Source organism: Capra hircus, chromosome 12, assembly GCF_001704415.2.
Source record: "Capra hircus breed San Clemente chromosome 12, ASM170441v1, whole genome shotgun sequence".
NCBI classification, from domain to species: domain Eukaryota; kingdom Metazoa; phylum Chordata; class Mammalia; order Artiodactyla; family Bovidae; genus Capra; species Capra hircus.
This window is the reverse complement of record NC_030819.1, coordinates 86,980,916-87,007,622: the sequence shown is the minus strand read 5'-3', so window position 1 is coordinate 87,007,622 and position 26,707 is coordinate 86,980,916.

Sequence of the window (26,707 nt, the reverse complement as noted above, 5' to 3'; positions counted from 1 at the left end):
ATCTACTTTATTGATGGTCAAAGTGAAGTACAAGCAGATGAAGTGATTCATCCAAGACCACGTAGCAAGTAGAGAGAAACTGGTGTGCAAACCTGGCAACCTGGCTCCAGAGCCTATGACCCTAACCATTATACTTTATTGTGCCCATAGCTTATTATTTATTTATTATCTTTTGGCTCTGTGTGTAGCATGCAGGATCCTAGCTCCCAGACTAGGGATCAAACCTCCACCCCATGCATTGGCACCACAGATTTTAACCACTGAACCATCAGCAAAGTCTCATAGCTGATTATTTAAATCTACCATTCAGTAGTACAGCTTAGTTATTGCTTAAACAATTATTTTATTAAGTGATTTAACTAAGTCTTTGTATATATATGGACTTCCCATGTGGCACTACTGGTAACGAACCTGGTGCACAATTCAGAAGAAGTAAAATACTTGGGTTTGATCCCTGAGTTGGGAAGATCCCTTGGAGGAGGGTATGGCAAACAATGCTAGTATTCCTGTCTGGAGAATCCCATGAACAGTGGAACCTAATGGGCTATAGTAGATAGAGTAAGAAGGAGTTAGGCATGATTGAAGCAACTTAACATGCACATACAAGTTGCTCAGTCATGTCTGATTTTTTGCAACCCCATGGTCTGAATCCTGCTAAGTTTCTTCATCCATGGGGATTCTCCTGGCAAGAATAATGGAGTGGATAGCTGTTTCCTTTTCCAGGGGATCTTCCTAACCCAGGGATTGAATCCAGATCTCCCACATTGCAAGCAGATTCTTTACTATCTGAGCCACCTGAGAAGCCCAAGAATACTAAAGTAGGTAGCCTATCACTTCTCCAGGGGATCTTCCTGACCTAGAAATCATCTACATTGCAGGCAGATCCTTTAACAGCTGAGCTACCAGGGAAGCCCTGTGTATATATAAATGAACATCATTTATACAATAAATATGTGTTATGACAATATGTACAATTATTTGCAGCTTTTAAAAAAAATCTATATAGCCTAGTAGACAGAAAATAATATACATTTCCTATTCATGTTCAAGAAGCTATCAAGTTGCAAAATTCTTAGTCAATGGTCCCAGATGTGTTCTTTTTTTTTTTTTCATACAAATGAGAAAACATGAGGTAATAATTAGAATGAGTATATATCAAAATTGCTGTTTTCTTTCAAATTTGAACTGCTAATTGCTCACAATAACCCTCTATCCTTAAATAATTCACATTTATCAAATTAGTATTATATAGGAGAAAACAGGTTAACAAAGATAAGACCAAAAAAAGACAAGAAAAATTGAACTATATGAATTTATATGCTATATGTATATATATATATATATATATATTACAATTGTTTGTTATCATTTTGGAAAGATATGGTTCACAACTTTGACATACATAGAATTCAAGAAAATTAATACAGGCTTTCAACTTATTCCTGAATCACTTTTCTATGAAGAGTAATTTTGTGTGTGTGTGTGTGTGTGTGTGTGTGTGTGTGTGTGTACCATGTTATGCCTTTCAGATTTCATTGAAGTTATCTTTCACTCAGTGATTGTTTTCACCAAGAAATACAGACTTCACCACTTTATTATATTTTCTGCAATTGCATTATATTTTCTCAACCATCCTTGAAGTTATTCAAATTTGTGTCTTAGTAAATGTAAAAACTATTGCATGTATTGATTCTTTGGTACCTTAAGGGAAAAAAAAACCCACAAATATTAAATCCATTAATGCTAAATAACTACATTTTACAAAAGGGAACTTAGGGTATATTTTACTTAAGATCAAGCTAAATTCATGTTCTATAAGATTTAAGATGTTTTTGTTGACGGGATACAATAGTTGGATACTTGAAAGACAGAATTATATGCAGCTTACTACTCCAAATAAGAGACAATTGCTAGTCAGGGTGACAGAGGGACTAGGGCTCTTTGTGGCTTGACTAATCTGCATAATTTTGTGGGCTCTGGGGCAATGAATGCTCCTGACTGACTCCTACCTGGCCTCAGCGTGGTTTCGTTGCCATCTGAGGTATGGTGCTGGTGCTTAGTGGCCTTTTGTATGAAAGCCAGATAAGGGAAGTGGTAGGAGTGTGGTTCTGACTTCCTGTCAAAAGGGACACTGACTGGCTGACTAGCACCTCAAAACTGGGTCAAGCTAGCATTAGAAAAACAAAACCCACATATTAAAATACAATTTGCTATCAAATGGGCCTCACAATATCAGACAACCCAACACAAGTTTATTTTGGGCTTCTGTAATAATTCAGTCAATGCAGATGGTTCTGGTAGATGAACAGCCTTCTACATGAGATTCAGAAACTTATATTAATGCTTTGTCTATCCTGTGACTTGTTCAACATCTAGGACCTTGGAGTCCTGTTCTGGATTTTCTGCATTCTGTTGCCAGACCCGGGTAGGGCAGTGTGGAAAAAATACACTTGTTCTTAACTGAAGCATCTATTGTGATCACATTCCATTGTCTTGAAGTATTCATCTCATCTCCCCTTTGGTGAGAAGAGTTAAGTGGCCAGTAAATGTAGTTGTTGACAGAGCAACCTCTTTGCAGCGACAGTTTTCACCATAAAAAAAGAGTAGCATATCTTGGCAGACTCACAGATATTTTTGCCATAAGAAGTTTTAAAAATATGTACCTTGCATGCATTGGAGAAGGCAATGGCAACCCACTCCAGTACCCTTGTCTGAAAAATCCAATGGATGGAGGAGCCTGATAGGCTGCAGTCCATGGGGTCGCTAAGAGTTGGGCATGACTGAGAGACTTCAGTTTCACTTTTTACTTTCATGCATTGGAGAAGGAAATGGCAACCCACTCCAGTATTCGTGCCTGGAGAATCCCAGGGACAGAGGAGCTTAGTGGGCTGCTGTCTATGGGGTCACACAGAGTCGGACAGGAGTGAAGTGACTTAGCAGCAGCAGTAGCAACCTTGTGTGCATATAAGGTACACTCTTTATACACTGGGCTTCCCTGTGGCTCAGCTGGTAAAGAATCTGTCTGAAATGTGGGAGGCCTGGGTTCAATCCCTGGGTTGGGAAGATCCCCTGGAGAAGGGAATGGCTACCCATTCCATTATTCTGGCCTGGAGAATTCCAAGACTATACGTTCCATGGTATTGCAAAGAGTTGGACATGACTGAGCGACTTTCAATTCACTTCACTTCATATATACACTATAATGTACACACATAGTATACATGCATTTATGTCTATGTACATAGATTTTATATTTATTTTAGATTATAGTAAAGATCATTAGGTAAATGTGATTTATTTTATTATAAAGCCTTTCAACTTTGATATGTGCGTTGAGTCATAATAGCTCATTGAGATTCTTAGTTTCTTCTAGCAGAATTTTTTCCATGGCCTGAAATGTTGTACATTTGGTCTGGAAGGATTTACTGTGAGTTTTATACAAATGGAATTTCACAAACATGATACTGAGTTGCTGCTGCTAAGTTGCTTCAGTTGTGTCCGCCTCTGTGTGACCCCATAGACGGCAGCCCGCCAGGCTCTTCCATCCCTGGGATTCACCTGGCAAGAACACTGGAGTGGGTTGCCATTTCCTTCTCCAATGCATGAAAGTGAAGAGTGAAAGTGAAGTCACTGAGTCATGTCCGACTCTCAGCGGCGCCATGGACTGCAGCCTACCAGGCTCCTCAGTCCATGGGATTTTCCAGGCAAGAGTACTGGAGTGGTGTGCCATTGCCTTCTCCATGATATTGAGTTAGCAAAGAAAAATTGTCCATATTGCAGGACACATTTATAGAAGGTTCATTTTCACTACTGTGTGGTATTCTACTGGATGAATATCCAGTTTATTCATCCTTTCTATTGTTGGTGTGTATTTGAATAGTCTTCAGTTTAGAATTATGATTACTAGTGTTATCAATAATATTTTAGAACATGTTTTTTGATGAACATGCAAACAAATTTATATAGGGTATATTTCTAGAAGTAAAATTTCTACCCTATAGAAAGAGGAATATGTAAAAATATGTTCAGTTTTTATATTCATAATTTCCTAGTCTTCTTTTACTAGCTATTATAATTAATCACAATAACAGACATTTTGTAAAATAATTTTGTTGAAAAATCTGTGTATAAACAAAAATCGTACGAAAATTTTAGCAAGAAATACCTGCTAACTCCATTAACTGATATATGAACTATTTTAGTTTTATTTCCATGTAGACCATATCACTAGTAATTAATTAAGTTTAAGGTTTGTGTTAAGCTCATTTTCTTAACATTATTTTATGAATATTTATACATATTTTTACACTTTTCATAATTATGAAATTTTATGAGTACATTGATTGAGAAGGAGATGGCACCCCACTCCAGTACTCTTGCCTGGAAAATCTCATGGATGGAGGAGTCCATGGGGTCGCAAAGAGTCGGACATGACTGAGCGATTTTCCTTTCGCTTTTCACTTTCATGCATTGGAGAAGGAAATGGCAACCCACTCCAGTGTTCTTGCCTGGAGAATCCCAGGGACAGGGGAGCCTGGTGGGCTGCCGTCTATGGGGTCACACAGAGTCGGACATGACTGAAGTGACTTAGCAGCAGCAGCAGCAGCGTGAGTGCATTAAATTCATTTACCAGAAGTAGCAATTCCCTATTATAAACAATTTTTTAGTTTTCACTAATTGTTTTTGAAGCAGTTTATATTTCTAAACTGTATTGTAACTTTGGTACACAATTTCTTGGGTTTGTTATATTCTTGGGAAAAGAAAGAAACACATGTTTTCTGTCTTTGACCTTTAGCAATCTTAGCAAAAAGTCAACATTTTAAGACAGTAAGTCAACATACTTACCTTCACATTAACTTATATTATACTCCACTTCAAGCCTGAGTGACATTACATTTCCTTCCAGAAAGTTAAATGCATAAAGTCTTGACAACCAAAGTCTTGGTTGAAAATTGGGCGTTTGGATGTACCTTGATTTCGTATTTTGTTGTCATAAAACTCAACTTGTCTGATATAGAAGTAAGGGAAAACTTTTTCCTTTGTCCCCAAACTTGTCAGATCTTCCAGTGCATCTTAAATGTTTGTCTTTTTCTACACCACCCCCTTCACTCATACTCATCCCTGGGACTTTTATATTTCACAATCACTGTAACTAAATGACATATGCGATCACTAAAGAAAATAATAACTTTAGTAGGAAAATATCACAAGCAAAAACACTTCCTTTATTCTGTACCTAATACTGTAACCAGAAATTTCCTCAATCCATTAGTCTTCAATTCCCAAATAATATATACTCAAGACAGTAAGACTCAAGTATCCTCATTGGTTATATAAGTTAAAAGTAAGGACTGTGTTTTTAGTGACATCTAATTGCAGACTACAGATAGTTATGACTCCACTGAGCAACTCCAGTGAAGATGTCAAAATAAAACAATGAAACATGAGGCTCAAAAGTATAAAATTAATAAGGACTTATAGTCAATTACATTTTGGCAATGTCACTAGTATTTAAAAAAAATTGATTTGCATTCAAATGATCAAGAGGAAAAGTTACAAGGTAATTGGGATGTCATAATTTCATTAGTCATGCATTTTCCTTATTAATTTATTTAAAAATTGTCAAGAGGATATAGTATTCAAAAATTCACAGAAAAGTTTGGAAATCTTAGCAGAATTAAAATCTCCTTTTCTAGAGAATGAATGACTTTTCATAGTCAATGTCCTTGTTTATTTTTTAATTAAATATCTGCATGTAGACAAGTATTTTGAGCTCAGTTCTTTCACACAGGCAATCTTCATTATGAAATCATATTATTTTTAACTATATAATTTTTTAGCAGGCTCCAGAAAATAAGTAAGTTTTAAAGTACAACACTATTCCTTAATAGCTTAGTGAAATTGTGGAATGAAGACCCCTAACAAGAATCTTTCAGACAAATTTTTAGCATTAAAAAAAGATCACCTTATTAAAGTATGATTGAGATGCAAAAAAATGTGCATATTTAATGTATACAAGTTAATGAATTTAGAGAGAAATGTACTTTTTGAAGCTATCACCACAATCTGCAATAAACATATCCATCACCTCTGAGTTTCCTCTCACCATCTTTATCATTATAATTTTTTTTAATGAACACTATTGTACAATTAACATTTGCTAAGAGAGTAGGTCTTATCTTATGTATTCTTTTCACAAAAATAACTGCCGCAGTCCAGTACCGGTGGATCCAGGGAATTCAAAGCGGGGACGGAGTCAGCGAAGAGAGATTAATTAGAAATTTAAGGAGAGATTAGAAGAGAATAATGTAGTAGAGAAAATAGAGGAGAAAAGAGGCTGATATTTCTTGGTTTACATGGAAAGCTAATAAAGTCTCAAGACAAGAGACTTTCTCTGTTCACTTAGGCCACTGGGGCCCACTTGAATAACGAAGAGTGCCCTGCCTTAGGCTCCCTCTCGAGTGGGTCTTAGAAGCCAGGACAGAAAAGTGAATGCAGAGAGCCTCTGTGTTCCAAGGGATCAGCCTGAAAAAGAGAGGGAGGGAGAGGGAGAAAGAGAGAGAGAGTCGACACGGGGGAAGCCACATTTCCAAGAAACTGGTTCATCCTTTATTTTCCAGGAAAGCTTTTATACTTTTTTTTTGTACATAGAGATCAATGGATAATACAAAGTCATGCAAGGTCACCAGCCCTGACCCTTATCAAGACCAGGCTTTCTCTCTGCATGCCTAGTTGTATACACAGGTCTTAGGTGATTTACATCATCTTCTGGCCAGGAAGCCTATTAGCATTTTATGGCCCTTTTCTGATAAGGGTCCGTCAACCAGAAAACTTATTTGCCCTAAAAGCGCTGTTCTTACTAAATCTGGTGCCACTCTCAGAAAGCACTAATTAAGGTTACATTCTTACATAGCAAGGACACAACAATTTATAACAAAGAACGAGGAGTACAGTAACTTATAACAAAGAGAAAATTTATTAACTCAAAAGTCTAGTATTGCTGACATCAAAACTACTATTTTCTTTTTCTACATCCCAATTACATTGATTAATATCCTCCAGGTGCCTAAAAGATAAAAGATATGGCGGCCTGGCGGCAGTCATTAACTCAACAATGAAAACCCTCCACCAATATAATTCTTAGCTCCTTAAAAAGGGCTCTGTATCTTTAAGACGTTTTTTTAAGCTTCATGCCTGTCACTGTTGGAAGGCTGTAAACAATCACATGCGTAGTTGTAAAAATCTGGGTAAAACTGTCAGGCAAGTTAGAGAGCCATCAAAGGGGTTTGAGCTGAGACAATCCTTTTATATGCAGGAGACTGTTAACTGGAGCTCTAAGTCAACATTTTCCAGAGAAAGGTAGTGGGGGATAGCCCCCCTGTAATGTCAGAAGATAGGTGGAAAGCATAATGCAGTAAGGCAGTCAGACTCTGGTTTTGGGGGTAGATGCTTGAGAAAGCCCAGGGGGACCGCTAAGGCCTCCCTTTCCTCATGACTGTTGCCACGGATGGGATTCCCCATGCTGGCTCCCGGCAAATAACAAGTAAATATCAAACATTTATATGCTTGCTCACAGGGTTTGAACTGTTTTATAGAATGACCAACTTAAATTTAATTACCAAAATTAATAGGGCAAATAAATTTGTCAACATGATCATCTCTTCTTAAAATTTATCTCTATGTGAAAGTAATAAAATATACATTGCTACTTTCCAAGTGTAAAAACATGATTTTTTCTAAGAGAATTCTGATAAAACAGATATGTATCTACTTTTCTCGAGGATAATAAGTTAAACATATTCATTGTTTGGCATGGAGGATATTTCCCTTGGATATCACTACAGAAGGGATATGGAGTTAATTGTATAATACAGCCAAAAGTTACACATTAAATATATATTGGTAGTCTCTGCTGAGATATATTATAAAAAGTTTATAAAATAATTTATAAAAGTTTTTCCTTAATGCCTATATAGTTGGTTACTGACATGGACAATCCCTTGTACTTCACCAGCATGAAATTACAATAAAAACTGAAATTCAGATATGTCTAAAATGTCCTTGAGATGAAAAGAGAAAATGACTCAGACCACATTTCAAAAGTTAGTATATATTTCATATCACAGGAAAAAATGAATTAACTTTGTATTCATTAGACAGCCTTTGAAATAATCTTCAATTAAACAGACAGTAGTTTGTCAAGCCTCCCAAAGATAAAGCCTTAGTCTCACACAGAACATTTTCTAGCATTTACTTATTCGTCATGCTTTAATTTTTTTTCCCCACTTCTAGAGTTCATGCTGACAAATATTCTGGAAAAGGGAGAGGTAGTAAAATAGGTTTCTGAATTCCTCAATAAACTACCATAAGATTATTTTACATTAGCGTTAGATATGTCAGGCTTTGTTGGTTAAGAAACAGAAAGATGTAAGAAAATCTCTCTTCTTTCAGAAACATTCCTTAAACATAGAGTTATTTATTCTCAAATTAAGTTGGCAGATATAGCACATTAATTGCAATAACCTTAATTACTTATAGGTACCAAACTCTATAATAACCTTTTACATGGATTGTCTCATTTAAATTTTGGGTACCCTTTGATTTGGATATTATCACTGAGCCTTACTTTGCAGGTGAGGAAACTATTGATAAGAAGTTGTAAATTCCCAAACTCACAAAGCTATAAGGAGCAGAATCAGGATTTACACACAATTTTCCCAGCCTGCAAAGTGTACAATTTCTCTCTTACATGTTACGTTGCACCAGCATCCAAAGTATTGCAATATCACTACTCTGGTGCTATTATTTCAGTAGCACTAAATTTAGGGATGATAGAGAATGCTAGGACATGCACTTCTCTCAGTATTTTCAAGTTTGGAACTATGTATTATTTGTGAGAGTTGCACATGGGAAACAAAAAAAGTCTGATATATGTTTTACTTCCTATCATCTATGCATTTGCTTTTTCAAATATAATTGTGAGTGGATACCAGTGATTTCATCAGGATTGTATAGGATTATAATATTATGTAATTTATAATCTACACATCTTTTGGTACAGTGTCTTTCTTTTTCTTTTTAATCAATCTTTAGGATACTTTATTTAGAATGGACCATACTTTATCAGAACTTTCCACCATGACCTGTGGAGATATTTTATTTAGAATGCTTTATTTTTATATATTTTAATTTATTGTTTTATTGGGGGATAATTGCCTTACAATATTGTGTTGGCCTCTGCCATATATCAGTTGCAACAAAAGTAAACGGCAGTGTTTTATTCATTTAACATAGCAGAGTTTTAGTATTTACATACAATACATGTACGGTTTGTTGTTGTTGTTGTTTGTTTGTTTTCTAAAGCACTGATAAAATCGATAATAAGTTGGAAAATGTGTGGATCCCATGTGTTCTGAGTTAGATATCTTTTCCTGAAATTTTTTCCCAAAATGAGTGATTGTTTTAAAAAAATAAAACCAATAGTAGGCAGTCTTTTAAATCTAGTGTTAATAAAGTTATAATCTTTTTAGCTGTTTAAACCAGAAAAATATGACAATCACTAGGAAGAGATGGGGCAGATGAGTAGAGGGAAGGAGATGTGGCTTCAGGAACCTCTCTGGACAGGAATTAGATCAAACAATGACACCTAGTAACAAGTCTTTGTTCCTGTGACAAAGACAAGGGGACCAAGAGAGGTCTCCTGTGAGTGAAGGAATTGAACAGAATGGCTGATGATATGAGATCTCTGACCCTAAGATTTGCCTAATTAGTTACCTAAATAAGCAGGTATTTCATTCAATATATATTTCTCCATCTCTACTTTGTGCAAGTCAGCAAGGAGAGTGTGGGAGATATAAACATAGCTTCAAATATCCTGAGCCTTTAGTTCACTAGAAGTTAAAAGTGAACATAATAACAATTATTATTATTATTATTTTTTAATTTTACTTTACAATACTGTATTGGTTTTGCCATACATTGACATGAATCCGCCATGAGTGTACATGAGTTCCCAATCCTGAAACCCCTTCCCACCTCCGTCCCCATATCATCTATCTGGGTCATCCCAGTGCACCAGCCCCAAGCATCCTGTATCCTGTATCGAACATAGACTGGCGATTCGTTTCTTGCATGATAGTATACATGTTTCAAAGCCATTCTCCCAAATCATCCCACGGTCGCCCTCTCCCACAGAGTCCAAAAGTCTGTTCTATACATCTGTGTCTCTTTTGCTATCTCGCATACAGGGTTATAGTTACCATCTTTCTAAATTCCATATATATGTGTTAGTATACTGTATTGGTATTTTTCTTTCTGGCTGCTCCAGTTTCATCCACCTCATTAGAACTGATTCAAATGCATTCTTTTTAATGGCTGAGTAACACTCCATTGTGTATATGTACCACAGCTTTCTTATCCATTCATCTGCTGATGGACATCTAGGTTGCTTCCATCTCCTGGCTATTATAAACAGTGCTGCGATGAACATTGGGGTACATGTGTCTCATTCAATCCTGGTTTCCTCAGTGTGTATGCCCAGCAGTGGGATTGCTGGGTCATAAGGCAGTTCAATTTCCAGGTTTTTAAGGAATCTTCACACTGTTCTGCACAGTGGCTGTACTAGTTTGCATTCCCACCAACAGTGTAAGAGGGTTCCCTTTTCTCCACACCCTGTCTAGCATTTATTGTTTGTAGACTTTTGGATCACAACAATTCTGACTGGTGTGAAATGGTACCTCATTGTGGTCTCGATTTGCATTTCTCTGATAATGAGTGATGTTGAGCATCTTTTCATGTGTTTGTTAGCCATCCATATGTCTTCTTTGGAGAAATGTCTAATAGCAATTTTAATGTAGTTTTAAATGTCAGTGTGGTAAAAACTATAATAGGGATTTGATTGGATAGCATACTCTTGAATTTTCAGACTGAGGAAGGGTCCAGTGAAGATCTGGATAGTTTTCTTTCTGCAAATGGGTTTGCAAACTCACAGTAAGAACCTAGTGGGAAATTCTTAAAGGGATGAGTATACCAGATTGCCTGACCTGCCTCTTGAGAAACCTATATGCAGATCAGGAAGCAACAGTCAGAACTGGGCATGGAACAACACACTCTTTCAAATAGGAAAAGGACTACGTCAAGACTGTATATTGTCACCCTGCTTATTTAACTTATATGCAGAGGACATCATAAGAAATGCTGGGCTGGATGAATCACAAGCTAGAATCAAGATTGCTGGGAGAAATATCAATAATCTCAGATATGCAGATGATGCCACCCTTATGGCAGAAAGTGAAGAAGAACTAAACAGCCTCTTGATAAAAGTGAAAGGGGAAAGTGAAAAAGTTGGCTTAAAACTCAACATTCAGAAAACGAAGATCACGGCATCTGATCCTATCGCTTCATGGCAAATAGATGGGGAAGCAGTGAAAACAGTGACAGACTTTATTATTTTTTTTTTTTGGCTCCAAAATCACTGCAGATGGTGACTGCAGTCATGAAATTAAAAGAGGCTTACTCCTTGGAAAAAATTAATACCAACCTAGACAGTGTATTAAAAAGCAGAGATGTTACTTTGCCAACAACGGTCCATACAGTCAAAGCTATGGTTTTTCCAGTAGTCATGCATGAATGTGAGAGTTGGACTATAAAGAAAGCTGAGTGCTGAAGAACTGATTGTTTTGAACTGTGGTGTTGGAAAAGACTCTTGAGAGTATCTTGGATGGGAAGGGAATCCAACCAGTCCATCCTAAAGAAAATCAGTCCTGAATATTCATTGGAAAGAGTGATGCTGAAGCTGAAACTCTAATAATTTGGCCACTTGATGCAAAGAATTGATTTAGTTGAAAAGACCTGATGCTGGGAAAGATTGAAGGCAGGAGGAGAAGGAGACAACAGAAGGTGAGGTGGTTGGATGGCATCACTGACTCAATGGACATGAGTTTCAGTCAACTCTGGGAGTAGGTGTGGAGAAAGAAATGGCAACCCACTCCAGTATTCTTGTCTGGAGAATCCCAGGGATGGAGGAGCCTGGTGGGCTGCTGTCTATGGGGTTGCATAGAGTCAGACACGACTGAAGCGACTTAGCAGCAGTAGCAGTTGGGAGTTGGTGATGGACAGGGAATCCTGGTATGCTGCAATCCATGGGGTTGCAAAGAGTTGTATACAACTGAGAGACTGAACTGAGCTGATGTGGGAATATATTGAGATTTTAATAAGATAGAACAAAGTACTGCTGAGCAAGTAGATTCAACTAGCATATGAAAACCTCAACCCCTCAAAGAATATGTTATTATATTAACTAACTGAATACCTGGGTCCATAGGTGGAGTGGTGTAGTCCATGGGGTCGCAAAGAATCGTACATGACTGGTGACTGAACTGACTGACTGACTGATAGCTGGCAGTAGAGATAGTACAAATAGAGTAGAAATAGGTATTATAACCACTCCTGACTAATTGAGTTATGAGCATATGAATTATTTCCAGATCAAATAGTATTTGCATAATTCATTGGTGATCCTGTCATTTTGATTCAGAACATATGTGATGATACAATTAACACTGTACTTTTTTACATACCATATTCTTGAGTCTATTCTAGAACTGATAGGTTTATTTATTAGAGTTATTAAATAAGCTAAAGCAATATTATATACCTTTTTCATTTAATAATTTTAAATTCTGGGTCACTTCACACCATATTATTTAACTCTATGAATATATACAAGAATGAGTTTTTCTCTGAACTGAAGATGATCTGACAATCCAAAGACATGATTTTATTTACCAGAAAAAGTAAGACAGTAGACTTTATTAATGAGAAGCATTTTTTCCTGAACGGCTGAATGATTTGAAACTATGACATTTTCAGGAACTCAATATTTTGAACCAATATTTTTATATTCACTAAATGATATACATAATCTGTAGCTTGCATGAAACATTTTATGATTTTATAAAAGTAAAATTTCAAGATATTCTCAAAGAAAGCCATATCAAGATATCACTGGATTAGGTTTTGGTTGTGTTCTCCCCAACACTCTCTCCAAACTCCCCATCTCCTTGCTCTCCATCCTCCTGTGTAAAAATACATATCATATGATGTAGTTTGTCTCTCATAGCTATCTTTATACCTGGCTTTTATAACTGAATACATGTAAATTTGTGCTGGTTCAAGAAAAATATCTGCCATTATTGACTGATCATTTATTCTTCTCAAGAGAAAATAATCAATAGTTCTTAACTGCCTTTTGAAATTACTAATCAAATTTACGTTGGGAATATTGCATTAAATCATTTAATTAAATATTCTGTTAATGTAAATAACATTGACTTTCTTAGAAAAATGGCTTAGGTAAAGGTACACAGGAGTTTTTTTTTTTTTCTTTATATTTAACAGTACGTGTAAACTGTATAAAATTTTAAGTATTTATTTTTGTTTTAGACATTTTCATTTTAAAGATCTATAAACACATCAGTCCAGTTCAGTTCAGTTGCTCAGTAGTGTCCGACTCTCTGCGACCCCATGAATCACAGCACGCCAGGCCTCCCTGTCCATCACCAACTCCCGGAGTTCACTCAGATTCACGTCCATCGAGTCAGTGATGCCATCCACCCATCTCATCCTCTGTTGTCCCCTTCTCCTCCTGCCCTCAATCCCTCCCAGCATCAGAGTCTTTTCCAATGAGTCAACTTTTCTCATGAGGTGGCGAAAGTACTGGAGTTTCAGCTTTAGCATCATTCCTTCCAAAGAAACGCCAGGGCTGATCTCCTTCATAATGGACTGTTTGGATCTCCTTGCAGTCTAAAGGACGCTCAGGAGTCTTCTCCAACTCCACAGTTCAAACGCATCGATTCTTCAGCACTCAGCCTTCTTCACAGTCCAACTCTCACATCCATACATGACCACAGGAAAAACAATAGCCTTGACTGGACGGACGTTAGTCAGCAAAGTAATGTCTCTGCCTTTCAATATGCTATCTAGGTTGGTCATAACTTTTCTTCCAAGGAGTAAGCCTCTTTTAATTTCATGGCTGCAGTCACCATCTGCAGTGATTTTGGAGCCCAAAAAATAAAGTCTGACACTGTTTCCACTGTTTGCCCATTTATTTGCCATGAAGTGATGGGACCAGATGCCATGATCTTAGTTTTCTGAATGTTGAGCTTTAAGCCAACTTTTTCACTCTCCTCTTTCACTTTCATCAAGAGGATTTTTAGTTCCTCTTCACTTTCTGCCATAAGGGTGGTGTCATCTGCATAACTGAGGTTATTGATATTTCTCCCGGCAATCTTGATTCCAGCTTGTGCTTCTTCCAGTCCAGTGTTTCTCATGATGTACTCTGCATATAAGTTAAATAAGCAGGGTGACAATATACAGCATTGACGTACTCCTTTTCCTATTTGGAACCAGTCTGTTGTTCCATGTTCAGTTCTAACTGTTGCTTCCTGACCTGCATATAGATTTCTCAAGAGGCAGGTCAGGTGGTCTGGTATTCCCATCTCTTTCAGAATTTTCCACAGTTTCTTGTGATCCACACAGTCAAAGGCTTTGGCATAGTCAATTAAGCAGAAATAGATGTTTTTCTGAAACTCTCTTGCTTTTTCCATGATCCAGCAGATGTTGGCAATTTGAGCTCTGGTTCCTCTGCCATTTCTAAAGCCAGCTTGATTATTGCTACTATGTCACTTCTAAAAAATATATATGGGTTCATTCATTTAAACAATTTACTATTATTTATTTATTCTTGATTAATTGTTGATGTTAAATTACTCCTATTGGATTCAGGGTGTTGAAGGCACATTATAGTGTCTTTGTTACTGTTTAAATTAAAAATGAAGTGCTAATTACTGTGTTTATCAGGAGATGAACTTTTATGAAGTCTATTCAGAAATGAAAGGGTACATGCCTTCATCCAACAGATAATCATTACTTGAACATTTAGTGTGCTGTTTTGATTTCATTTAAGTATAATATTTATGAGTGTGTATCTTTCTCCTTCTCCATCTTTCCACCCTTCGTGTATCTTGAGATGTCTCTATTATATTGCACTTTTCTGCATGTAGTAATTAAATTTGCACTTCATTTGTTATTGGGACTGTTTATGTCTAAATTTCTTTTCCATGGGGATGGTCTTGTTCCCTGTCTCCTGTACAATGTCACGAACCTCATTCCAGAGTTTATCAGGCACTCTATCTATCCAATCTAGGCCCTTAAATCTATTTCTCACTTCCACTGTATAATCATAAGGGATTTGATTTAGGTCATACCTGAATGGTCTAGCAGTTTTCCCTGCTTTCTTCAATTTGAGTCTGAATTTCGTAATAAGGAGTTCACGATCTGAGCCACAGTCAGCTCCTGGTCTTGTTTTTGTTGACTGTATAGAGCTTCTCCATCTTTGGCTGCAAAGCATATAATCAATCTGATTTCAGTGTTGACCATCTGGTGATGTCCATGTGTAGAGTCTTTTCTTGTGTTGTTGGAAGAGGGTGTTTGCTATGACCAGTGCATTTTCTTGGCAAAACTCTATTAGTCTTTGCCCTGCTTCATTCCACATTCCAAGGCCAAACTTGCCTGTTATTTTGAAACTTTATAAAACTCATCCGGACTTTTGATTTCACAGTTTCTTCAGTAGAAGAAAGAACTGTATTCATCATTTTTTTCTGATATTACAATGTCAGACATACCAGAACAAAAGCTTAATCTTGTTTAATTACTGCTGTATCCCAACACTTGAAACAGTGCTTTGAATGCCGAATAAATATTCTCAATAAATATTTGTCAAATTAATCAACAAATTCTAGTTACTCAAATTCAAATATCAATTCTTGCTATAAAGATATGAAGTAATATGTCTAATGTATATGAATGGAGGTATGAGGAGTATATAGCACAAAACACCTTTAATCTCACCATACAGTATAAGCAAGACAACATGACCAGTTTGATAGTGTTAATACTTAGGTTCATAAGGAGTCTGGTGCACTTGAAGAAGAAAAAGGAGTCCAGGGTCCTCACGGAGGAGATAAGCACACTTTTTTTTTCTTTTTCCTTTTTCCCTATATTCCTTCATCATAGTAACATAAGATTTGTTTTTTTCTTAAACTCTGAGTTGTTATGACAACAATCTTTAAGGATAATTTTCTTTTTTTAATATAAATTTATTTATTTTAATTACACGGTTGGTGGGAATGCAAACTAGTACAGCCACTATGGAGAACAGTGTGGAGATTCCTTTAAAAATTGCAAATAGAACTGCCTTATTTGCCTTCAAGCAATCCCACTGCTGGGCATACACACTGAGGAAACCAGAATTGAAAGAGACACGTGTACCCCAATATTCATCAGAGCACTGTTTATAATAGCCAGGACATGGAAACAACCTAGATGTCCATCAGCAGATGAATGGATAAGAATGCTGTGGTACATATACACAATGGAGTATTACTCAGTCATTAAAAAGAATACATTTGAATCAGTTCTAATGAGGTGGATGAAACTGGAACCTATTATACACAGTGAGGTAAGTCAGAAAGAAAGGCTAACTCTCTTTAAGCCCATAGTTAGTAACAAGAAAACAACTCATCTTGCTCAAGGGTATGCTCTTCCATAAGTTCTATACTTACCGTTATATAACAACAATGTAACTTGTTGGAGGACATTTTTCTGGTTCTTAAAAAGAACCTTCTGACTAATCCTGTTATCTTAACATATATATTGTGGGAGTGAGCCTGGTAAGATCGTTCTATTGTTAGTAACCAACTGAAAAAGTATATAAAGTCTTGATATGAGTAGGGACTTTGACACTGTCTTCCTCCTTCTGATGTCTACGTCAGAAACATTCTCTATCCCTCAGTTCAGTTCAGTTGCTCAGTCGTGTCCGACTCTTTGCAACCCCATGGACTGCCACATGCCACGCTTCCCTCTCCACTCACTCCTGAGGCTTACTCAAACTCATGTCCATTGAGTCAGTGATGCCATCCAACGATTTCATCCTATGCCATCCCCTTCTCCTCCTGCCTTCAATCTTTCCCAGCATTAGGGTCTTTTCAGGTGGCCAAAGTATTGGAGTTTCTGCCTCAGCATCAGTCCTTTCAATGAATATTCAGGACTGATTTCCTTTAGGATGGGCTGGTTGGATCTTCTTTCAGTCCAAAGGACTCTCAAGAGTCTTCTCCAACACTATTATTTAAAAGCATAAATTCTTTGGCAGTCAGCTTTCTTTATAGTCCAGCTCTCACATCCATACATGACTACTGGAAAAACCATAGCTTTGACTAGGCAGACATTTGTTGGCAAAGTAATGTCTCTGCCTTTTTTTTTTTTTTTTTTTTTTAACACTGTCTAGGTTGGTGGTCAGAGAAGGCAATGTCATCCCACTCCAATACTCTTGCCTGGAAAATCCCATGGATGGAGGAGCCTGGTGGGCTGTAGTCCATGGGGTTGCACAGAGTCAGACATGACTGAAGCAACTTAGCAGCAGCAGCAGGTTGGTAATAGCTTTTCTTCCAAGCAGCAAGCGTCTTTTAATTTCATGGCTGCAGTCACCATCAGCAGTGATTTTGGAGCCCCCAAAGATAAAATCTGTCACTGTTTCTGTTGTTCCCCTATCTATTTGTGCAAAGGGATTGGACAGGATGCCATGATCTTAGTTTTTTGAATGTTGAGTTTTAAGCCAGCATTTTCACTCTCCTCTTTCACTTTCATCAAGAAGCTCTTGAATTCTTCAATTTCTGCTATGAAGGTGGTGTCATCTGCATATCTAAGGTTATTCATATTTCTCCTGGCAATCTTGATTCCAATTGGTGCTTCATCCAGCCTGGCATTTCGTGTGATGTACTTTGCATGTAAGTTAAATAAGCAGATGACAATATACAGCCTTGCCATACTCCTTATCCTATTTGGAATCAGTGTATTGTTCTATGTCTGGTTCTACATGTTGCTTCTTGACCTGCATACAGGTTTCTCAGGAGGCAGGTTAGTTTGTCTGGTATTCCCATCTCTTTAAGAATTTTCCATAGTTTGTGGTGATTCACACAAACAAAGGTTTTGGCGTAGTCAATAAAGCAGAAGTAAATGTTTTTCTCGAACTCTCTTGGTTTTTTGATTATCCAACAGATGTTGGCAATTGGTCTCTGGTTCCTCTGCCTTTTCTAAATCCACCTTGAACATTTGGAAGTTCATGGTTCATTGCTGTTGAAGCCTGACTTGGAGAATTTTGAGTATTACTGCTAGCATGCAAGATGAGTGCAATTGTGCAGTAGTTTGAACATTCTTTGGCATTGCCTACATTTGGGATTGGAATGAAAACTGACCTTTTCCCATTCTTTGGTCATTGCTGTTTTCCAGATTTGCTGGCATACTGAGTGAAGCACTTTCACAGCATCATCTTTTAGGATTTGAATTAGCTCATCTGGAATTCTATCACCTCCACTATCCCTATTTCATGGTAATAAAACTTTTCCTGCATGAAGTTCTGGGTGCCTGAAGCTTCATCTCTGGTTCCAAAGATACATTCTCTTCTTCAGAGATCACAAATCCAACTCCGTTTAGCTCATAAGCTATCAATTTTTTCAAGTACTCTTCTGTTTGTTTATTACTTATTTCAATATCTTATGATTTCCACATGCATAAACTTCCTGTTTTATTTCGTAATCTCTTTTGTGCTTCTTTATTGTTTTACCACATATGATAGTTTTCTAAAATTTGTCACTTATTTTTATAGAATTTTAACTGTATGTAAATACAATGATAATTTTGAAATTATTATTTTAAAATTTTTAAAAATTTGAAAGCTTCTTTCATCATATGACTTATGCTTAATATCACATTTGTAGTATTTATCTACATTGATGCTACATTTTATGCATTTTCACTATACTTTGAATTATCCATCTTGTTTTATTGCTCTGGTTCTCTGCTTTTGTACTTATAGACACTAACTTATTTATAATATCATTCTAACATAAAAATATTTAACAGCTCTCCATATTAGGTATGGTAAGTTTCTTCCTCTGTTCTTTTCTAGAATGTTTTGGTCCTTCTTAGGCACTTCATCATATCAATACAAAAGACTTTAGATTTTGCTTACACATGTTCTAAAATTTCTCTGTGTTTTTATTGGTAAGCAATTGAATCTATAGATTATTTGGGAAGAATTAAATCATTATTGTATAAGTCTTTCTACCTATGGCATATGATCTTTAATTCTTTTAAATTTTTAAATATTTTTATCTCTTTGTAATTCATGGCTACAATATTGATAGTTTTTACAAACCAACTTTTAATTTATCTAATCATCTCCTTGATTATGTCTAAGTTTCTCTTTGACTCATCCATGGAGTTATTTCATTATTAAAAGTTGAATTTCTTTAAAAAATTTCTTACTTAGAAAAACGACCCAATCAAAAAGTGGGCCAAAGAACTAAACAGACATTTCCCCAAAGAAGACATACAGATGGCTAACAGACACATGAAAAAATGGTCAAAATCACTCATCATCAGAGAAATGCAAATCAAAACCATATGAGGTACCATTTCATAATAGTCAGAATGCCTGTGATCAAAAAGTCTACAAGCAATAAATGTTGGAGAGGGTGTGGAGAAAAGGGAACCCTCTTACACCCAGGTGGGAATGCAAACTAGTTCAGCCACTATGGAGAACAGGGTGGAGACTCCTTAAAAAAACTGGAAATTGAACTGCCTTATAACCCAGCAATCCCACTTCTGGGCATACACACTGAGGAAACCAGGATTAAAAGAGACACGTATACCCCAGTGTTCATCGCAGCACTGTTTATAATAGCCAGGAGATGGAAGCAACCTAGATGTCCATCAGCAGACGAATGGATAAGAAAGCTGTGGTACATATACACAATGGAGTATTACTCAGCCATTAAAAAGAATGCATTTGAATCAGTTCTAATGAGGTGGGTGAAACTGGAGCCGATTATACAGAGTGAAGTAAGCCAGAAAGAAAAACACCAATACAGTATACTAACACATACATATGGAATTTAGAAAGATGGTAATAATAACACTATATGGGAAACACCAAAAGAGATACAGATGTATAGAACAATCTTATGGACTCTGTGGGAGAGGGCGACGGTGGGATGATTTGGGAGAATGGCATTGAAACCTGTATAATATCATATGTGAAAAGAATCTCCAGTCCAGTTTCAATGCGTGATGCAGGGTGCTCAGGGCTGGTGCACTGGGATGACCCAAAGGGATGGTATAGGGAGGGAGGTGGGAGGGGGATTCAGGATGGGGAACACATGTACACCTGTGGTGGATTCATGTTGATGTATTGCAAAACCAATACAATATTGCAAAGTAATTAGCCTCCAATTAAAATAAATTAATTTATATTTAAATAAAAACACACACAAAAAAATAAATAAATAAAATAAAAATTTCTTATAAACATTTGTTCCTTGACCATGTTTGCAATTTTCTCCTTTATTTTTTCAAATGTTAATATTCTTATTATGTATTTCATATAAAATAATTTCTAATTAGATAATTTCTAAATATCTATATTTAAACTAACTAAACTTTTATATATTTGGATTTTTTTCCTATTTTTTCTTTGGATATTAGGGTGCATTATTTGTGTGATGTTATATTTTGTTATTATTTATGTTCTTATATTTTTTTAGAGAGGATTTCTTGAAAATTCAGTTGACAAAAAAGGATTTATGTTTGCTTCAGCCAAGTAACTGGAAATACCAGTAATTGATAGTTACTTTATAACTGAAGTTTTCCTTTCAGGATTTTAAACCATCCAAGTTCTGTCATTTGGGACAAATTTTTGAGGAGGACCAGTTCATGGTTAAGAACTATGGGGAGTTAATTCATTTGTTCATAAACTAAAGAGGTGAAGAAAGGAAATTTCCCTTGCTGTCTTTTTCCTGCACAGCAGGTTTATTTATAGTTCACCCTTCCACTGAGTATGTCCTGCTTTAGGTTTTCAGCATTATCGAGTGGTGTCTTGTCAGACTCAATGACTTAGGAGTAGTTAAAATATTATACTATCTCTAGACATTAAAAAGAAATCTCGAAATCACTAGGGTTCTCCTTTGCTTTTTCTTTTTTTTGTCATCAAGAGTTTCTAACTCTCTCATCAATGTAGTAATAGGTTTAACATGATGCCTTTAACATTTTATGCAGCATTTTGAACCATTTTCAATTGTAGAGCTATTAAAGAAATATAGTGCTAAAAAGAAAGTCTGAAAATGAAAATATCTGATTTGTTTGTTTTTTTTTTTTAAGAAAAGTGTCAAAATGGGTATAAAAATAAAGATTTTAAACTAAATTGTTCATGGTGAGCTATAAGAGATGGGCAAGGATTAACAAAAGAGGTTATTTGACAAGAGATTTGAAAATTGAGTATACTTAGGCCAGGGAGGGCAGATCTTTTATAAGGGCATTACTCCCTTCTCCCTCAGCCATGGCAAACATCATCAACCAGTCATGCTCTCACTAAACCTGGAAGCATTAATAATAATAAGCATTATGTATGGCAAAACCAATACAATATTGTAAAGTAATTAACCTCTGATTAAAATAAATAAATTTATATTTTAATAAATAAGCATTAATAATTCCCAATAAAGTGTTTCAGAAAGACCTTGCTTTTTTTGAAAAATGTTTATCATCTCTAATTTGTACAGAGATATTGAGGAAAGGGACTTTCAGGCATTGGGTACCGCACATGCAAATGCTTGGTCTTGGAATTTATGTTCCAGGAACAACAAAAAGTCAAGATTTATACTGAGTATTAGGAGAAGGGAGGTGAGGTAATTACAATGTGACTCAACTAGAAGAGCATACATGTCCAGTTTAGGATATTAATCTCACTTGGTTACCGATAACCAGTTGGATTTTTAAAGCTACTTTATTCAGGTATGTTTGACATACAAAATGTTGTTCATATTTAGTCTATACAACTTGGAGAGTTTGGAGATAAAATTGCACTTGTAAAACAACATTTATACTATAAACCTATTCATTACCTCCCAAAGTTTCCTCCTGCCCTCTTTTTTCTATTGTAATTCCTTTTTTTTGTATGTGATTAAAATATTTAACATCTACCCTGTTAGCAAAATTTGAAGTATGTAGCATATTATTTTATACTGTAGGTTCAATACTATACAATAAATATTTATCTGGTGTAGCTGAAATTTTGTTTAACCTTTGACTAATATTCTATTTCCTCTTCCTATCTCTGATAACCACTACTCTACTATCTGGTTCTGTGAGTTTGACTATTTTATATTTCTCTTGTAAGTAATATCATGTAGTATTTGCCCTTCTGTGTCTGGCTTATTTCACATAACATAATATTCTCCAGCTTCATCCACTTTCTTGCAATCAGCAGTTTTTTTTTTTTTCTTTTTTTAAAGCAAGGGTATTGGCAAGATAATAGAGCAAAATTAAGTTTTTACATAAAGTCAATGGGAAAGGGATATTATGTGGGGTTTTGTCATTATTTTAAGGCTCAGCATATGAAGCAATGACAACCCACTCCAGTACTCTTGCCTGGAAAATCTCATGGACAGAGGAGCCTGGTAGGCTGCAGTCCATGGGGTCGCGAAGAGTCGGACACAACTGAACGACTTCACTTTCACTTTTCACTTTCATGTATTGGAGAAGGAAATGGCAACCCACCCCAGTGTTCTTGCCTGGAGAATCCCAGGGACCAGGGAGCCTGGTGGGTTGCTGTCTACAGAGTCGCACAGTGTCAGACACGACTGAAGTGATTTAGCAGTAGCATATGAAACACTTGCCAATAATTTTGGAATTTTACACCTTATGTTATAGAACTCACCTCTCACTATAGAATGCAAAAATAGCCACTGTCCTAGGCTTCTCTGCGACTAGGGAATGGGCCATCTTGAAGAAGTCATGTACACATGAGAGTCAGTCTGAGGATGGGTAGCAGTGAGTAATATCTGCTGCAGCATCAGTAACAGAAGCAGCTACTTCCTGTTTCCAAAGGAAGCAGAGGCAGGAATATGCCAAAATCAGTCAGAGGAACTGGCAGGGCAAGATGTAGCATTGATGCCCTACAGAGGCAAGAAATAGCACTTCTTGCAACATTATGCTGTTCAATTCAGTTCAGTAACTCAGTCGTGTCCTACTCTTTGCAACCCCATGTACTGCAGCATGCCAGGTCTCCCTGTCTTTTCTTGAAGAGACCTCCAGTCTTTCCCATTCTATCATTTTCCTCTATTTCTTTGTATTGATCGCTGAAGAGGGCTTTCTTTTCTCTCCTTCCTATTCTTTGGAAATCTGCATTCAAATGGGTATATATATACTTTTTCTCCTTTGCCTTTCACTTTTCATCTATTCACAGCTATTTGTAAGGACTCCACAGACAACAATTTTGCCTTTTTGCATTTCTTTTCCTTGGGGGTGGTCTTAATCCCTGCCTGTTGTACTATGTCACAAACCTCCATCCATAGTTATTCAGGCACTCTATCAGATCTAGTCCCTTGAATCTATTTGTCACTTCCACTCTATAATCTTAAGGGAATTGATTTAGGACATATCTGAATGGTCTAGTGGTCTTCCCTACTTTCTTCAATTTAAGTCTGAATTTGGCAATAAGGAGTTCATGGTCTGAGCCACAGTCTTGTTTTTGCTGACTGTATAGAAGTTCTCCACCTTTGGCTGCAGAGAATATAATCAATCTGATTTCAATATTGACCATCTGGTGATGTCCATGTGTAGAGTCTTCTCTTGTGTTGTTGGAAGAGGGTGTTTGCTATGACCAGTGCATTCTCTTGGCAAAACTCTATTAGCCTTTGCCCTGCTTTATTCTGTATTCCAAGGCCAAATTTGCCTGTTACTCCAGGTATTTCTTGACTCCCTTCTTTTGCATTCAAGTTTCCTATAATGAAAAGGACATTTTTGGGGGAATGGGCGGGGGTTGTTAGTTCTAGAAAATCTTGTAGGTCTTCATAACACCATTCAGCTTCAGCTTCTTTAGCATTACTGGTTGGGGCATAGACTTGGATTACTCTGATATTGAATGGTTTGTCTTGGGAAAGAATAGAGATCATTCTGCCATCATTGAGATTGCATCCAAGTACTGTATTTTGGACACTTTGGTTGACTATGATGGCTGCTCCATTCCTTCTAAGGGATTCTTGTCTACATTAGTAGCTATAATGGTCATCTGAGTTAAATTCGCCCATTCCAGCCCATTTTAGTTCACTGATTCCTAAAATGTCAATGTTCACTATTGTCATCTCCTGTTTGACCACTTCCAATTTGCCTTGATTCATGCACCTAACATTCCAGGTTCCTATGCAATATTGTTCTTTACAGCATCAGACCTTGCTTCCATCACCAGTCGCATCCACAACCGGGTGTGGTTTTTGCTTTAGCTCCATCTCTTCGTTCTTTCTGGAGTTCTTTCTCCATTGACCTCCAGTATCATACTGGGCACCTACTGACCTGGGGAATTCATCTTTCAGTATTTTTTATTGTGTATGTTGTGTAGGCATTTTTTATTGTGGTAAAGTCACATAACATAAAACATGCTGTTTTAACTATATTTAATTGTACAGTTCAGTGGCACTAAGTACATTGACATTGCTGTGCAACTCTCATAAACACAACTCCTTAATCTTTCACTTTCCTAAACTGAAACTCTGTCTTCATTAAACAATAACTCCCCTTCTCCCCTCCCTCCTCCGTGCACCCAACTCTCAGACTCCTAGCATCTACCAAGGTACTTTAATTTTTACTATTTTAGGTACTTCATATAAATGGAATCAAACAGTATTTGTCTGCACCTATTCTAAAGGAGATCAGTCCTGGGTGTTCATTGGAAGGACTGATGCTGAAGCTGAAACTCCAATAATTTGGCCACCTGATGTGAAGAACTGACTCATTGGAAAAGACCCTGATGCAGGGAGAGATTGAGGGCAGGAGGAGAAGGGGATGACAGAGGATGAGATGGCTGGATGGCATCACTGACTCTATGGATGTGAGTCTGAGTGAACTCCGGGAGTTGGTGATGGACAGGGAGGCCTGGCGTGCTGCGATTCATGGGGTCACAAAGAGTTGGACACAACTGAGCGACTAAACTGAACTGAACTGAACTGAACTGTTACAGACATTGGAAGACTGGGGTATTGTTTTTGTTCATTCAGTCAGTCGTGTCCGACCCTTGGTGACCCCATGCACTGCAGCACACCAGGTTTTCCTGTCCTTCACTGTCTCCCGGAGCTTGTACAGACTCATGTCCATTGAGTTGATGATGCCATCCAACCATCTCATCCTATGTCACCCCCTTCTCCTCCTGCCCTCAGTCTTTCCCAGCATCAGGTTCTTTTCCAATGAGTAGACTCTTAGTATCAGATGACCAAAGTGTTGGAGCTTCAGCTTCAGTATCAATTCTTCCAGTGAGTATTCAGGATTGATTTCCTTTAGGATTGACTGGATTGATCTCCTTGCTCTCTAATGGACTCAAAGGGTGTTATCATTCTTGACTTAAAAGAGATGGCTCCTTGAGAAAAACTTTCCTGGATTATAAAATTGGCAAGAAGTTTTAAAAACAGTTTGCATCCTAAAGAAGCAGAGAAAGAGTTTTAAGATTACAAAGTATCTACAGTAAATGCTCTAATAAAAGGGTGCCTAAAATTAGGAGGATGCTTAGCTAAAATTTAGTCAAGTTGAGGGTCACCACTAAATTCCTAATCAATTTTCTGGTGAATTCCAGGAGAAGGAAGTTAAAACAGGAAAAAGTGAAATTACTTTTACTTCTCATTAGATTGATGGAATGTATTCCCTGAGTCAGAAATACTATCACAGGTGGTCTGGCTACTGTGATTCATTAACTCACATTAAAGATTAATTATATTTTCCCATTTACATGCTCCTTAGAGAACAGTACTCCCAAATTACAGAGTAACAAACTGCTGCTGCTGCTGCTAAGTCGCTTCAGTCATGTCCAACTCTGTGGGACCCCATAGATGGCAGCCCACCAGGCTCCCCTGTCCCTGGGATTTTCCAGGCAAGAACACTGGAATAGGTTGCCATTTCCTTCTCCAATGCAAGAAAGTGAAAAGTGAAAGTGAAGATGCTCGGTCGTGTCCGACTCTCAGCAACCCCACGGACTGCAGCCTACCAGGCTCCTCTGTCCATGGGGTTTTCCAGGCAAGAGTACTGGAGTGGGGTGCCATTGAGTAACAAACTAATAATCACTAATCACTAATATCAAAGTTTAAACAGCACTTTTTAAAAAAAAATCCAAATCTATCCACATGTGGTGAGACCAACAGAATACTCATTATATGCAGGAAAATCAGTAAAAAGAATAGTGACTGTAAGTTCAATAACCAACTTGAAGGAAGATAATAATTTAACAATTATGAACTTGTAAAAGAGAGAATGCAAATTCCACAGTTAAATATTATTAAATAATATGAATTTTAAATTGATGTGAATATATTGTATGATACAGGTAATGTTGGAATACAGAACTGTATATGTATAAAATTGAAACATGTTAGAATTTAAGTAACAAAAAAAGGATTCCAGAAACCACAAAATGCCAGATGAGTGAAAGCATAACAATAAATCTCAATAAAATTGCTCCCCAATCACACTTATTTTCCATTTATGATTAATCCATAACATTCAGTTCAGTTCAGTCGCTCAGTCGTGTCTGACTCTTTGCGACCCAATGAAT